The sequence below is a fragment of the Rutidosis leptorrhynchoides genome, chromosome 1 (assembly GCF_046630445.1).
Source record: "Rutidosis leptorrhynchoides isolate AG116_Rl617_1_P2 chromosome 1, CSIRO_AGI_Rlap_v1, whole genome shotgun sequence".
NCBI classification, from domain to species: domain Eukaryota; kingdom Viridiplantae; phylum Streptophyta; class Magnoliopsida; order Asterales; family Asteraceae; genus Rutidosis; species Rutidosis leptorrhynchoides.
In genome coordinates, this window is record NC_092333.1 from 58166885 (window position 1) to 58185788 (window position 18904).

Sequence of the window (18904 nt, forward strand, 5' to 3'; positions counted from 1 at the left end):
CTCAAATAAAGGAGGCGCAACAAGGAGTTTTAAAAAAGGGAAATTTAAAGGATGAAATACCCAAAGGATCGGAGAAGCATCTTAATATTCGGGAAGACGGAACCCGGTATAGGGCTGAAAGGATTTGGGTGCCAAAATTTGGAGATATGAGAGAAATGGTACTTAGAGAAGCTCATAAAACCAGATACTCAATACATCCTGGAACGGGGAAGATGTACAAGGATCTCAAGAAACATTTTTAGTGGTCGGGTATGAAAGCTGATGTTGCTAAATACGTAGGAGAATGTTTGACGTGTTCTAAGGTCATAGCTGAGCATCAGAAACCATCAGGTCTACTTCAACAACCCGAAATCCCGGAATGGAAATGGGAAAACATTACCATGGATTTCATCACTAAATTGCCAAGGACTGCAAGTGGTTTTGATACTATTTGGGTAATAGTTGATCGTCTCACCAAATCAGCACACTTCCTGCCAATAAGAGAAGATGACAAGATGGAGAAGTTAGCACGACTGTATTTGAAGGAAGTCATCTCCAGACATGGAATACCAATCTCTATTATCTCTGATAGGGATGGCAGATTTATTTCAAGATTCTGGCAGACATTACAGCAAGCATTAGGAACTCGTCTAGACATGAGTACTGCCTATCATCCACAAACAGATGGGCAGAGCGAAAGGACGATACAAACACTTGAAGACATGCTACGAGCATGTGTTATTGATTTCGGAAACAGTTGGGATCGACATCTACCGTTAGCAGAATTTTCCTACAACAACAGCTACCATTCAAGCATTGAGATGGCGCCTTTTGAAGCACTTTATGGTAGAAAGTGCAGGTCTCCGATTTGTTGGAGTGAAGTGGGGGATAGACAGATTACGGGTCCGGAGATTATACAAGAAACTACCGAGAAGATCATCCAAATTCAAAAACGGTTGAAAATCGCCCAAAGTCGACAAAAGAGCTACGCTGACATTAAAAGAAAAGATATAGAATTTGAAATTGGAGAGATGGTCATGCTTAAAGTTGCACTTTGTAAAGGCGTTGTTCGATTTGGTAAACGAGGGAAATTAAATCCAAGGTATATTGGACCATTCAAGATTATTGATCGTGTCGGACCAGTACCTTACCGACTTGAGTTACTTCAACAACTCGCGGCTGTACATAACACTTTCCACGTCTTGAATTTGAAGAAATGTTTTGCTAAAGAAGATCTCACTATTCCGTTAGATGAAATCCAAATCAACGAAAAACTTCAATTCATCGAAGAACCCGTCGAAATAATGGATCGTGAGGTTAAAAGACTTAAGCATAACAAGATACCAATTGTTAAGGTTCGATGGAATGCTCGTAGAGGACCCGAGTTCACCTGGGAGTGTGAAGATTAGATGAAGAAGAAATACCCGCATCTATTTCCAGAAGATTCGTCAACACCTTCAACAGCTTAAAATTTCGGGACGAAATTTATTTAACGGGTAGGTACTGTAGTGACCCGAACTTTTCCATGTTTATATATATTAATTGAGATTGATATTTACATGATTAAATGTTTCCAACATGTTAAGCAATCAAAATTGTTAAGACTTGATTAATTGAAATATGTTTCATATAGACAATTGACCACCCAAGTTGACCGGTGATTCACGAACGTTAAAACTTGTAAAAACTATATGATGACATATATATGGATATATATATAGTTAACATGATACTATGATAAGTAAACATATCATTAAGTATATTAACAATGAACTACATATGTAAAAACAAGACTACTAACTTAATGATTTTTAAATGAGACATATATATAACGATTATCGTTGTAAAGACATTTAATGTATATATATCATATTAAGAGATATTCATACATGATAATATCATGATAATATAATAATTTAAAATCTCATTTGATATTATAAACATTGGGTTAACAACATTTAACAAGATCGTTAACCTAAAGGTTTCAAAACAACACTTACATGTAACGACTAACGATGACTTAACGACTCAGTTAAAATGTATATACATGTAGTGTTTTAATATGTATTTATACACTTTTGAAAGACTTCAATACACTTATCAAAATACTTCTACTTAACAAAAATGCTTACAATTACATCCTCGTTCAGTTTCATCAACAATTCTACTCGTATGCACCCGTATTCGTACTCGTACAATACACAGCTTTTAGATGTATGTACTATTGGTATATACACTCCAATGATCAGCTATTAGTAGCCCATGTGAGTCACCTAACACATGTGAGAACCATCATTTGGCAACTAGCATGAAATATCTCATAAAATTACAAAAATATGAGTAATCATTCATGACTTATTTACATGAAAATAAAATTACATATCCTTTATATCTAATTCATACACCAACGACCAAAAACATATACAAACACTTTCATTCTTCAATTTTCTTCATCTAATTGATCTCTCTCAAGTTCTATCTTCAAGTTCTAAGTGTTCTTCATATATTCTACAAGTTCTAGTTACATAAAATCAAGAATACTTTCAAGTTTGCTAGCTCACTTCCAATCTTGTAAGGTGATCATCCAACCTCAAGAAATCTTTTTTTCTTACAGTAGGTTATCATTCTAATACAAGGTAATAATCATATTCAAACTTTGGTTCAATTTCTATAACTATAACAATCTTATTTCAAGTGATGATCTTACTTGAACTTGTTTTCGTGTCATGATTCTGCTTCAAGAACTTCGAGCCATCCAAGGATCCGTTGAAGCTAGATCCATTTTTATCTTTTCCAGTAGGTTTATCCAAGGAACTTAAGGTAGTAATGATGTTCATAACATCATTCGATTCATACATATAAAGCTATCTTATTCGAAGGTTTAAACTTGTAATCACTAGAACATAGTTTAGTTAATTCTAAACTTGTTCGCAAACAAAAGTTAATCCTTCTAACTTGACTTTTAAAATAAACTAAACACATGTTCTATATCTATATGATATGCTAACTTAATGATTTAAAACCTGGAGACACGAAAAACACCGTAAAACTGAATTTACGCCGTTGTAGTAACACCGCGGGCTGTTTTGGGTTAGTTAATTAAAAACTATGATAAACTTTGATTTAAAAGTTGTTATTCTGAGAAAATGATTTTTATTATGAACATGAAACTATATCCAAAAATTATGGTTAAACTCAAAGTGGAAGTATGTTTTCTAAAATGGTCATCTAGACGTCGTTCTTTCGACTGAAATGACTACCTTTACAAAAACGACTTGTAACTTATTTTTCTGACTATAAACCTATACTTTTTCTGTTTAGATTCATAAAATAGAGTTCAATATGAAACCATAGCAATTTGATTCACTCAAAACGGATTTAAAATGAAGAAGTTATGGGTAAAACAAGATTGGATAATTTTTCTCATTTTAGCTACGTGAAAATTGGTAACAAATCTATTCCAACCATAACTTAATCAAATTGTATTGTATATTATGTAATCTTGAGATACCATAGACACGTATACAATGTTTTGACCTATCATGTCGACACATCTATATATATTTCGGAACAACCATAGACACTCTATATGTGAATGTTGGAGTTAGCTATACAGGGTTGAGGTTGATTCCAAAATATATATAGTTTGAGTTGTGATCAATACTGAGATACGTATACACTGGGTCGTGGATTGATTCAAGATAATATTTATCGATTTATTCCTGTACATCTAACTGTGGACAACTAGTTGTAGGTTACTAACGAGGACAGCTGACTTAATAAACTTAAAACATCAAAATATATTAAAAGTGTTGTAAATATATTTTGAACATACTTTGATATATATATATATATATATATATATATATATATATATATATATATATATATATATATATATATTGTTATAGGTTCGTGAATCAACCAGTGGCCAAGTCTTACTTCCCGATGAAGTAAAAATCTGTGAAAATGAGTTTCATTATTCCCTTTTTAATGCTTTTGCAATATATATTTTTTGGACTGAGAATGCATGCGCTTTTATAAATGTTTTTACGAAATAGACACAAGTAATCGAAACTACATTATATGGTTGAATGATCGAAATCGAATATGCCCTTTTTTATTAAGTCTGGTAATCTAAGAATTAGGGAACAGACACCCTAATTGACGCGAATCCTAAAGATAGATCTATTGGGCTTAACAAACCCCATCCAAAGTACCAGATGCTTTAGTACTTCGAAATTTATATCATATCCGAAGGGTGTCCCGGAATGATGGGGATATTCTTAAATATGCATCTTGTTAATGTCGGTTACCAGGTGTTCACCATATGAATGATTTTTATCTCTATGTATGGGATGTGTATTGAAATATGAAATCTTGTGGTCTATTATTATGATTTGATATATATAGGTTAAACCTATAACTCACCAACATTTTTGTTGACGTTTTAAGCATGTTTATTCTCAGGTGATTATTAAGAGCTTCCGCTGTCACATACTTAAATAAGGACGAGATTTGGAGTCCATGCTTGTATGATATTGTGTAAAACCTGCATTCAAGAAACTTATTTTGTTGTAACATATTTGTATTGTAAACCATTATGTAATGGTCGTGTGTAAACAGGATATTTTAGATTATCATTATTTGATAATCTACGTAAAGCTTTTTAAAAACCTTTATCTATGAAATAAAGGTTATGGTTTGTTTTAAAAATGAATGCAGTCTTTGAAAAACGTCTCATATAGAGGTCAAAACCTCGCAACGAAATCAATTAATATGGAACGTTTTTAATCAATAAGAACGGGACATTTCATGGTATACATAGACATATATATATGGTTGACATAAGATTATGATGAGTAAGTATCTCACTAAATATATTAACAATGTGTGATATACATAAGAAATGAGATTACTAAGTTAAGAAACTCGAAATGATATATATAACGATTATCGTTATGATAACGTCTACTAAATACATATGTATCATATTAAGATATTGATACACTATATTTAACATGATAAAATGATATTTAAATATATCATTAAGTGTGTTAACAATGAACTACATATGTAAAAACAAGACTACTAACTCAAGAATTACGAAACGAAACTTATATGTAACGATTATCGTTGTAACGATATTTTAATGTATATATCATATTAAAAGATATGCATACATCATAATATCATGATAATATAATAATTTAACATCTTATTTGATATAATAAACATTGGTTTAACAACATTAATTGAGATCGTTAACTTAAAGGTTTCAAAACAACACTTACATGTAACGACTAACGAAGACTTAACGACTCCATTAGAATGTATATACATGTTTTGTTTTGATATGTATTCTTACACTTTTGAAAGACTTCAAGATACATATCAAAGTACTTCTACTTAACAAAAATGCTTACAATTACATCCTCGTTCAGTTTCATCAACAATTCTACTCGTATGCACCCGTATTCGTACTCGTACAATACACAGCTTTTAGATGTATGTACTATTGGTATATACACTCCAATGATCAGATCTTAGCAGCCCATGTGAGTCACCTAACACATGTGAGAACCATCATTTGGCAACTAGCATGAAATATCTCATAAAATTACAAAAATATTAGTAATCATTCATGACTTATTTACATGAAAACAAAATTACATATCCTTTATATCTATTCCATATACCAACGACCAAAAATACCTACAAACACTTTCATTCTTCAATTTTCTTCATCTAATTGATCTCTCTCAAGTTCTATCTTCAAGTTCTAAGTGTTCATCATAAATTCTACAAGTTCTAGTTTCATAAAATCAAGAATACTTCCAAGTTTGCTAGCTTACTTCCAATCTTGTAGAGTGATCATCCAACCTCAAGAAATCTTTCTTATTTACAGTAAGATATCTTTCTAATATAAGTTAATACTCATATTCAAACTTTGATTCAATTTCTATAACTATAACAATCTTATTTCGAGTAGAAATCTTACTTGAACTTGTTTTCGTGTCATGATTCTACTTCAAGAACTTTCAAGCCATCCAAGATCCTTTGAAGCTAGATCCATTTGTCTCTTTTCCAGTAGTTTTATCCACAAAACTTGAGGTAGTAATGATGTTCATAACATCATTCAATTCATACATATAAAGCTATCTTATTCGAAGGTTTAAACTTGAAATCACTAGAACATAGTTTAGTTAATTCTAAACTTCTTCGCAAAAAAAAGATAATCCTTCTAACTTGACTTTTAAAATCAACTAAACACATGTTATATATCTATATGATATTCTAACTTAATGATTTAAAACCTGGAAACACGAAAAACACCGTAAAACTGGACATACGCCGTCGTAGTAACACCGCGGGCTGTTTTGGGTTTGATAATTAAAAACTATGATAAACTTTGATTTAAAAGTTGTTCTTCTGGGAAAATGATTTTTCTTATGAACATGAAACTATTTCCAAAAATCATGGTTAAACTCAAAGTGGAAGTATGTTTTTCAAAATGGTCATCAAGACGTCGTTCTTTCGACTTAAATGACTACCTCTTACAAAAATGACTTGTAACTTATATTTCCGACTATAAACCTATACTTTTTCTATTTAGATTCATAAACTTAAGTTCAATATGAAACCATAGCAATTTGATTCACTCAAAACGGATTTAAAATGAAGAAGTTATGGGTAAAACAAGATTGGATATTTTTTTTTATTTTTGTAGCTACGGGAAATATTAACAATTCTATACAAATCATATCCTAGCTAACTTATATTGTATTATACATATATTCTAATATATTATGTAATCTTGGGATACCATAGACATGTATGCAAATGTTTTGACATATCATATCGACCCATGTATATATATTATTTGGAACAACCATAGACACTCTATATGCAGTAATGTTGGAGTTAGCTATACAGGGTTGAGGTTGATTCCAAATATATATATATATACTTTGAGTTGTGATCTAGCCTGAGACGTGTATACACTGGGTCGTGGATTGATTCAAGATAATATATATCGATTTATTTCTGTACATCTAACTGTGGACAACTAGTTGTAGGTTACTAACGAGGACAGCTGACTTAATAAACTTAAAACATCAAAATGTATTAAAAGTGTTGTAAATATATTTTGAACATACTTTGATATATATGTACATATTTGTTATAGGTTCGTGAATCGACCAGTGGCCAAGTCTTACTTCCCGACGAAGTAAAAATCTGTGAAAGTGAGTTATAGTCCCACTTTTAAAATCTAATATTTTTGGGATGAGAATACATGCAGGTTTTATAAATGATTTACAAAATAGACACAAGTACGTGAAACTATATTCTATGGTTGAATTATCGAAATCGAATATGCCCCTTTTTATTAAGTCTGGTAATCTAAGAATTAGGGAACAGACACCCTAATTGACGCGAATCCTATAGATAGATCTATTGGGCCTAACAAACCCCATCCAAAGTACCGGATGCTTTAGTACTTCAAAATTTATATCATATCCGAAGGGTGTCCCGAAATGATGGGGATATTCTTATATGTGCATCTTGTTAATGTCGGTTATCAGGTGTTCACCATATGAATGATTTTTATCTCTATGTATGGGATGTATATTGAAATATGAAATCTTGTGGTCTATTGTTACGATTTGATATATATAGGTTAAACCTATAACTCACCAACATTTTTGTTGACGTTTTAAGCATGTTTATTCTCAGGAGATTATTAAGAGCTTCCGCTATCGCATACTTAAATAAGGACAAGATTTGGAGTCCATGCTTGTATGATATTGTGTAAAAACTGCATTCAAGAAACTTATTTCGTTGTAACATATTTGTATTGTAAACTATTATGTAATAGTCGTGTGTAAACAGGATATTTTAGATTATCATTATTTGATAATCTACATAAAGCTTTTTAAACCTTTATTGATGAAATAAAAGTTATGGTTTGTTTTAAAATGAATGCAGTCTTTGAAAAACGTCTCATATAGAGGTCAAAACCTTGCAACGAAATCAATTAATATGGAACGTTTTTAATCAATAAGAACGGGACATTTCAGTTCGTATCCGAGCGTTGGTCTTAGAGAACCAGAATTTTGCATTAGTATGTCTTATCGAGTTTGTTAGGATGCATTAGTGAGTCTGAACTTCGACCGTGTTTACTTGAAAAATGATTGCTTAACAAATTTTGTTGGAAACTATATATTTTTAACATGTGAATATTATGTGATATATTAATCTCTTAACGTGTTTGATATTATGTGATAGATGTCTACCTCTAGAATAAGTCCCATTGACTCACCTAATAATAATGAAGAGTCAAATGTAAATTGGAATGAATCGTGGACTGATTCACAAGTTCCCGAAGAGGAACCGGAAGAAGAGTCGGAACCGGAAGAAGAATCGGAACCGGAAGAAGAATCGGAACCGGAAGAAGAAATAGAACCAGTGGGGGAAATAATAAAACAGTTAAGTAGAAGAAAATCCTCAACCAACCGACCAAAGTTAATTATGGTCAATGGTGTTTTCGCCAAGGAAGCAAAGTATTGGGAGGATTACCAATTCTCTGATGAATCGGATCCCGACAAGGATTCCGATGATGTTATAGAAATTACCCCCAACAAAATTTAATAAGGCAAAAGAGAACAATAAGGGAAAGGGCATAAAAATAGAGAAATTTGATTCCAAACCCGATGAACTTTATATGTATCGTCAACACCCGTATTTTTTAAGTTGTGACAATAACCCGGGAACCTCTAAACCACCAGGTTTTTCTAAACCAATGTGGAAAATGACGGCTCGTATTAGGGGAACATCATATATCCCTAGAAACTTGGCAAAACGAACCAAAATCAAAGAAGAAGAAACGAGCGAGTCGGAATAAGATAGTTGTATTCGTGTGGTGTAATATATGTAATATAGTGTGCTTATGCTTTATGATATATGTAAAAATTGCTTGTATTAATAAGTATTTTTTTATGAATCTAACTCTTGTCTATTTTACAGTATAAAAACACAAAATGGATAGACAACCCAATATTTTAAGATACCTACCCGGAGACATGATTGATGAAATCTTGTCTAGAGTCGGTCAGAATTCCTCGGCACAACTATTTAAGGCGAGATCAATTTGTAAGACATTCGAAGAACGTTCCAAGAATGCCTTGGTTTATAAAAGACTTTTGTTCAAAAGATGGGGAATATCACATTGGGAAATCCGTAAGTTACGATGTGTTTACTTTGATGCATATATTGCGGGGAACCCAAATGCTATTTTACGCAACGGGTTAAGAAATTATTTTGACTCAATATATCCGAATATAGGATTTTGTGATTTAGAAAAAGCGGCTAACATGCAACATAAAGAAGCATGTTATGCTTACGGGTTAGTAATGTTCACTTCTCACCAAAATGAGAACAAGAACATCGGGCTACAACTATTAAACAAAACGTTCTCACAAGTGACGGAGTCGGTAATTCTGGTAAGAAATGAGGTTTTTAGGTTATTACGAGACTGTTGGTCATTACGTAACCTTCATCCTTTTGACGACGTTACAACACATTGTCTTACTATTGGTTACAATGATTATGTTCCACAAAAACAAGGATGGGAAGTGGTATTAGTAAAACCAGAATGCATGACTTGTTTCTGGACGTATGAATTACGTGTCTTTATTGCCTTTGCTGAACGCCTTATTTATTAACTAGAATTATCTTCGCAACTACTTTGTATCAAAGTTTTATGTGCTATATTTCATGCTATATGTAAAATAGCGGTATTGTAAGTTTGCAAGTTATTGTATAAAGGTTTGAATATGATATATATTTTTTTTTTGTGTTTAGTTTTTCATATAGAATTGTAGTAGTTGAAATGGTATGTTAGCTACTAAGTATGAACTTAACGGGTAGGTTCTACCCGAATTAAAGAGTATAAAACGCTAATATGAAGAAAGAGCTTTTATAAATAAGTTCATATTACGCTACGAAATACTATTGATTACTCTTGATATTCTATATGATTAACTCGTTTCATTTGACTATTTTGAAAGAAATGGCACCGACTACTCGACACACCTTGAATATGAGCGAAGAGGAATTTCGTGCCTTTCTTGCTTCAAACATAGCTGCAGTACAGGCCGCACTACATACCAACAATAACTCTAAATCTAGCAATACAGCTAACGGTGCAAGAAATCGTGTAGGATGCTCCTACAAGGAATTCACTGCCTGCAAACCTTCAGAATTTGATGGGACCGAAGGACCAATCGGATTGAAACGGTGGACCGAGAAAGTTGAATCGGTCTTTGCCATAAGTAAGTGTGCTGAAGGAGACAAAGTGAAGTACGCTACGCATACCTTCACAGGTATTGCGTTAACATGGTGGAATACATATCTAGAGCAAGTGGGACAAGATGCTGCTTACGCGCTACCGTGGTCAGCATTCAAGCACTTGATGAACGAGAAATACCGTCCCAGAACCGAGGTCAATAAGCTCAAGTCAGAACTTAGAGGGTTACGAACACAGGGATTCGATATTACTTTGTACGAAAGACGATTCACAGAATTGTGCCTATTGTGTCCGAGAGCATTCAAAGATGAGGAAGAGAAGATCGACGCGTTTGTGAAAGGGTTACCGGAGAGAATCCAAGAAGATATAAGTTCACACGAGCCTGCCTCCATACAAAAGGCATGTAGAATGGCTCACAAACTAGTGAACCAGATTGAGGGAAGAATTAAAGAACAGGCAGCCGAAGAGGCCAACGTGAAGTTAGTCAAAAGAAAGTGGGAGGAAAATGGTGATAAGAGTCACCAAAACAACAACAACTATCCCAACAATCGCAACATCAATCGCAACTACAACAAACGGCACAACAACAACAACAACAACTACAACAATCATCCCAACAACAATAACAACCGCAACAACAACAACAATCAGAAGCAGCTATGCCAAAGGTGTGAAAAGTATCACTCGGGATTTTGCACCAAATTTTGCAACAAGTGTAAAAGAAATGGTCATAGCGCGGCGAAGTGTGAGGTCTACGGACCAGGGGTTAACAGAACGACAGGAACAAATGGTGTCGGAACGAGTAATGGCGGAGCAAGTAGTGTCAGAGCAAGTTATGCCAATGTAGTTTGTTATAAATGTGGAAAACCGGGCCACATTATTAGAAATTGCCCGAACCAGGAGAACACGAATGGACAAGGCCGCAGAAGAGTTTTTAATATTAATGCGGCAGAGGCACAGGAAGACCCGGAGCTTGTTACGGGTACGTTTCTTATTGACAATAAATCTGCTTACGTTTTATTTGATTCGGGTGCGGATAGAAGCTATATGAGTAGAGATTTTTGTGCTAAATTAAGTTGTCCATTGACGCCTTTGGATAGTAAATTTTTACTTGAATTAGCAAATGGTAAATTAATTTCAGCAGATAATATGTCAGAATCGAGAAATTAAACTGGTTAGCGAAACATTTAAGATTGACTTGATACCAGTAGAGTTAGGGAGTTTTGATGTGATAATCGGTATGGACTGGTTGAAAGAAGTGAAAGCAGAGATCGTTTGTTACAAAAATGCAATTCACATTATACGAGAAAAAGGAAAACCCTTAATGGTGTACGGAGAAAAGGGCAACACGAAGCTACATCTTATTAGTAATTTGAAGGCACAAAAACTAATAAGAAAAGGTTGTTATGCTGTTCTAGCACACGTCGAGAAAGTACAAACTGAAGAAAAGAGCATCAATGACGTTCCCGTCGCAAAATAATTTCCCGATGTATTTCCGAAAGAATTACCGGGATTACCCCCACATCGATCCGTTGAATTTCAAATAGATCTTGTACCAGGAGCTGCACCAATAGCTCGTGCTCCTTACAGACTCGTACCCAGCGAGATGAAAGAACTGCAAAGCCAATTACAAGAACTTTTAGAGCGTGGTTTCATTCGACCAAGCACATCACCATGGGAAGCTCCTGTTTTATTTGTCAAGAAGAAAGATGGTACATTCAGGTTGTGTATCGACTACCGAGAGTTGAACAAACTTACCATCAAGAACCGCTACCCACTACCGAGAATTGATGACTTATTTGATCAACTACAAGGCTCGTCGGTTTATTCGAAAATTGATTTACGTTCTGGATATCATCAAATGCGAGTAAAGGAGGATGATATTCTAAAAACTGTTTTTAGGACGCGTTATGGTCATTACGAGTTTATGGTTATGCCGTTTGGATTGACTAACACACCAGCTGTGTTCATGGACCTTATAAACCGAGTGTGTGGGCCATATCTTGACAAGTTTGTCATTGTTTTCATCGATGACATACTTATTTACTCAAAGAATGATCAAGAGCACGAAGAACATTTGAGAAAAGTGCTAGAAGTATTGAGGAAAGAAAAACGGTACGCTAAGTTTTCAAAGTGTAAATTTTGGTTGGAAGAAGTTCAATTCCTCGGTCACATAGTGAACAAAGAAGGTATCCAGGTGGACCCGACAAAAATCAAGACTGTTGAAAAGTGGGAAACCCCAAAAACTCCGAAGCATATACGTCAATTTTTAGGATTGGTTGGTTACTACAGAAGATTCATCCAAGATTTCTCCAAAATAGCGAAACCCTTGACTGCATTAACGCATAAAGGGAAGAAATTTGAATGGAAGGATGAACAAGAGAAGGCGTTTCAGTTATTGAAGAAAAAGCTAACTACGGCACCTATATTGTCATTTCCTGAAGGGAATGATGATTTTGTGATTTATTATGATGCATCAAAGCAAGGTCTCGGTTGTGTATTAATGCAACGAACGAAGGTGATTGCTTATGCGTCTAGACAATTGAAGATTCACGAGCAAAATTATACAACTCACGATTTGGAATTGGGTGCTGTTGTTTTTGTATTAAAGACTTGGAGGCATTATTTATATGGAGTCAAAAGTATTATATATACCGACCACAAAAGTCTCCAACATATATTTAATCAGAAGCAACTGAATATAAGACAACGCAGGTGGATTGAACTGTTGAATGACTATGATTTTGAGATTCGATACCACCCGGGGAAGGCGAATGTGGTAGCCGACGCTTTGAGTAGAAAGGACAGAGAACCTATACGGGTAAAAGCTATGAATATAATTATTCGTACTAACCTTACTACTCAAATAAAGGAGGCGCAACAGGGGTCGTTAAAGAAGGAAAGTTGAAGAATGAGATACCCAAAGGATCAGAGAAACATCTTAATATTCGGGAAGACGGAACATGATATAGGGCTAATAGAATTTGGGTACCAAGGTTTGGAGATGTGAGAGAAATGGTACTTAAAGAAGCACATAAAACCAGATATTCAATACATCCCGGAGCGGGGAAGATGTATAAAGATCTCAAGAAACATTTTTGGTGGCCGGGTATGAAAGCCGATATTGCTATATATGTAGGAGAATGTTTGACGTGTTCTAAGGTCAAAGCTGAACATCAGAAACCATCAGGTCTACTACAACAACCTGAAATCCCGGAATGGAAATGGGAAAACATTACCATGGATTTCATTACTAAATTGCCAAGGACTGCAAGTGGTTATGATACTATTTGGGTAATAGTTGATCGTCTCACCAAGTCAGCACACTTCCTGCCAATGAGAGAAGATGACAAAATGGAGAAGTTGACGCGATTGTATTTGAAGGAGGTTGTCTCCATACATGGAATACCCGTCTCTATTATCTTTGATAGGGATGGTAGATTTGTTTCAAGGTTCTGGTAGACGTTGCAACAAGCATTGGGGACTCGTCTAGACATGAGTACTGCCTATCATCCACAAACTAATGGGCAGAGCGAAAGGACGATACAAATGCTTGAAGACATGCTACGAGCATGTGTTATTGATTTCGGAAATAGTTGGGATCGACACCTACCGTTAGCAGAATTTTCCTACAATAACAGTTATCATTCTAGTATTGAGATGGCGCCGTTTGAGGCACTTTATGGTAGAAAGTACAGGTCTCCGATTTGTTGAAATGAAGTGGGGGATAGACAGATTACGGGTCCAGAGATAATACAAGAAACTACCGAGAAAATCATCCAAATTCAACAACGATTGAAAACCGCCCAGAGTCGACAAAAGAGCTACGCGGACAGTAAAAGAAAAGATATAGAGTTTGAAATTGGAGAAATGGTCATGCTTAAGGTTTCACCTTGGAAAGGCGTTGTTCGATTTGGTAAACAGGGGAAACTAAATCCAAGGTACATTGGACCATTCAAGATTATAGATCGTGTCGGACCAGTAGCTTACCAACTGGAGCTACCTCAACAACTCGCGGCTGTACATAACACTTTCCACGTCTCGAATTTGAAGAAATGTTTTGCTAAAGAAGATCTCACTATTCAGTTGGATGAAATCCAAATCAATGAAAAACTTCAATTCATTGAAGAACCCGTCGAAATAATGGATCGTGAGGTTAAGAGACTTAAGCAAAACAAGATACCGATTGTTAAGGTTCGATGGAATGCTCGTAGAGGACCCGAGTTCACCTGAGAGCATGAAGATCAGATGAAGAAGAAATACCTGCATCTATTTTCAGAAGATTCGTCAACACCTTCAACAGCTTAAAATTTCGGGACGAAATTTATTTAACGGGTAGGTACTGTAGTGACCCGAACTTTTCCATGTTTATATATATTAATTGAGATTGATATTTACATGACTAAATGTTTCCAACGTGTTAAGCAATCAAACTTGTTAAGACTTGATTAAATGAAATAAGTTTCATATAGACAATTGATCACCCAAGTTGATCGGCGATTCACGAACGTTACAAAATTGTAAAAACTACATGTTGTGGTATATATAGACATATATATATGGTTGACATAAGATTATGATGAGTAAGTATCTCACTAAATATATTAACAATGTATGATATACATAATAAATGAGATTACTAAGTTAAGAAACTCGAAATGATATATATAACGATTATCGTTATGATAACGTCTACTAAATACATATGTATCATATTAAGATATTGATACACTATATTTATCATGATAAAATGATATTTAAATATATCATTAAGTGTGTTAACAATGAACTACATATGTAAAAACAAGACTACTAACTCAAGAATTACGAAACGAGACTTATATGTAACGATTATCGTTGTAACGATATTTTAACGAGACTTAAAGGTTACAAAACAACACTTACATGTAACGACTAACGAAGACTTAACGACTCCATTAGAATGTATATACATGTTGCGTTTTGATATGTATTCTTAAACTTTTTAAAGACTTCAAGATACATATAAAAGTACTTCTACTTAACAAAAATGCATACAATTACATCCTCGTTCAGTTTCATCAACAATTCTACTCGTATGCACCCGTATTCGTACTCGTACAATACACTGCTTTTTGATGTATGTACTATTGGTATATATACTCCAATGATCAGCTCTTAGCAGCCCATGTGAGTCACCTAACACATGTGGGAACCATCATTTGGCAACTAGCATGAAATATCTCATAAAATTACAAAAATATTAGTAATCATTCATGACTTATTTACATGAAAACAAAATTACATATCCTTTATATCTAATCCATATACCAACGACCAAAAACACCTAAAAATACTTTCATTCTTCAATTATCTTCATCTAATTGATCTCTCTCAAGTTCCATCTTCAAGTTCTAAGTGTTCTTCTTAAATTCTACAAGTTCTAGTTTCATAAAATCAAGAATACTTCCAAGTTTGCTAGCTTACTTCCAATCTTGTAGAGTGATCATCCAACCTCAAGAAATCTTTCTTATTTACAGTAGGATATCTTTCTAATATAAGGTAATACTCATATTCAAAATTTGATTCAATTTCTATAACTATAACAATCTTATTTCGAGTGGAAATCTTACTTGAACTTGTTTTAGTGTCATGATTCTACTTCAAGAACTTTCAAGCCATCCAAGATCCTTTGAAGCTAGATCCATTTGTCTCTTTTCTAGTAGATTTATCCACAAAACTTGAGGTAGTAATGATGTTCATAACATCATTCGATTCATACATATAAAGCTATCTTATTCGAAGGTTTAAACTTGAAATCACTAGAACATAGTTTAGTTAATTCTAAACTTGTTCGCAAACAAAAGATAATCCTTCTAACTTGACTTTTAAAATTAACTAAACACATATTCTATATCTATATGATATGCTAACTTAATGATTTAAAACCTGGAAACATGAAAAACACCATAAAACTGGACATACGCCGTCGTAGTAACACCGCGGGCTGTTTTAGGTTTGATAATTAAAAACTATGATAAACTTTGATTTAAAAGTTGTTCTTCTGGGAAAATGATTTTTCTTATGAACATGAAACTATTTCCAAAAATCATGGTTAAACTCAAAGTGGAAGTATGTTTTTCAAAATGGTCATCAAGACGTCGTTCTTTCGACTGAAATGACTACCTCTTACAAAAACAACTTGTAACTTATATTTCCGACTATAAACCTATACTTTTTCTGTTTAGATTCATAAAATATAGTTCAATATGAAACCATAGCAATTTGATTCACTCAAAACGGATTTAAAATGAAGAAGTTATGGGTAAAACAAGATTGGATATTTTTTTATTTTTGTAGCTACGGGAAATATTAACAATTCTATACAAATCATATCCTAGCTAACTTATATTGTATTATACATGTATTCTAATATATTATATAATCTTGGGATACCATAGACACGTATGCAAATGTTTTGACATATCATATTGACCCATGTATATATATTATTTGGAACAACCATAGACACTCTATATGCAGTAATGTTGGAGTTAGCTATACAGGGTTGAGGTTGATTCCAAAAATATATATACTTTGGGTTGTGATCTAGCCTGAGACGTGTATACACTGGGTCGTGGATTGATTCAAGATAATATATATCGATTTATTTCTGTACATCTAACTGTGAACAACTAGTTGTAGGTTACTAACGAGGACAGCTGACTTAATAAACTTAAAACATAAAAAATGTATTAAAAGTGTTGTAAATATATTTTGAACATACTTTGATATATATGTACATATTTGTAATAGGTTCGTGAATCGACCAGTGGCCAAGTCTTACTTCCCGACGAAGTAAAAATCTGTGAAAGTGAGTTATAGTCCCACTTTTAAAATCTAATATTTTTGGGATGAGAATACATGCAGGTTTTATAAATGATTTACAAAATAGACACAAGTACGTGAAACTACATTCTATGGTTGAATTATCGAAATCCAATATGCCCCTTTTTATTAAGTCTGGTAATCTAAGAATTAGGGAACAGACACCCTAATTGACGCGAATCCTAAAGATAGATCTATTGGGCCTAACAAACAACATCCAAAGTACCGGATACTTTAGTACTTCGTAATTTATATCATATTCGAAGGGTGTCCCGAAATGATGGGGATATTCTTATATATGCATCTTGTTAATGTCGGTTACCAGGTGTTCACCATATGAATGATTTTTATCTCTATGTATGGGATGTATATTGAAATATGAAATCTTGTGGTCTATTGTTACGATTTGATATATATATGTTAAACCTATAACTCACCAACATTTTTTTGACGTTTTAAGCATGTTTATTCTCAGGTGATTATTAAGAGCTTCTGCTGTCGCATACTTAAATAAGGACAAGATTTGGAGTCCATGCTTGTATGATATTGTGTAAAAACTGCATTCAAGAAACTTATTTCATTGTAATATATTTGTATTGTAAACCATTATGTAATAGTCGTGTGTAAACAGGATATTTTAGATTATCATTATTTGATAATCTACGTAAAGCTTTTTAAACCTTTATTGATGAAATAAAGGTTATGGGTTGTTTTAAAATGAATGCAGTCTTTGAAAAACGTCTCACATAGAGGTCAAAACCTTGCAACGAAATTAATTAATATGGAATGTTTTTAATCAATAAGAACGGGACATTTCAACTATCTGGCCTAATTTCTGGATCCATGCGACCGCATGGAAAATTAACCCTCAACTCATGCGATCGCATGAGCTGAGGTGACACGCCTGATACCTAGTCCGACCAGTTTAGGGTTAGAGTGTTATTAATTATTATTATTAATTAACCCTAATTAGGGTTTAATTAATTAATTAGTTTTTATTAATTAGTTTTAGTTTTATTAATTAATTTGTATTTTAAAGTTTTAATTAGTTTTAAACTTAATACTTTTATAAGATAATAATATAAAAATAATATTTTTATAAAAATTAGTAATTTTATCATTTTTGTATCTTTTTATTATTTAGTACGTAATTTGTAATTTATCGTTCGTAATTAGTTTTAAGATATAGTTTTTGCCGTAGTTATTTTTATTTTTAGCTTTTTAGACTTTGCCGTAAAATCCCTTAAGTGCTTTTCTTTAGATTAAGATTTAGGCGCTTTAGAATTTTGCGACGCCGTTTATATATTTTAGTGCCTTTTAAGTTATTGCCGTTTTGGATATAGATTTCCTTTTAAGCTTTAATACCTTTAGACGCAACTTTTTAGATTTAGTTTTTAGACTCTTAAGTTTCGACGCTGCATTTTATTATTATTTTTCGACTTTTATTTTTCGACTTTTTATTTTTCGACGTTTTTCCGACGCACTCTTTTTCTTTCTTATTTCTCGACGCTCTAGATTTTTAGGACATAGAATTTTCTATTTCTTTTCTAAAATTTCTTTAAACTTCAACGAAAAATTATTTTAAGCGGTTAAATTGATAGACATCCAAAATTTTCTGGTTCGTAGTAATAGTTGGATTTGTTAGTGGCGAGTTGTGGGCTTCTGATTTAAAGGGTCCTGGCTACCTGCTGCATCTATTGGCTATTCGAAACGTGGGCAAAATCAGAAAAGTCTATTAATTTGATAACT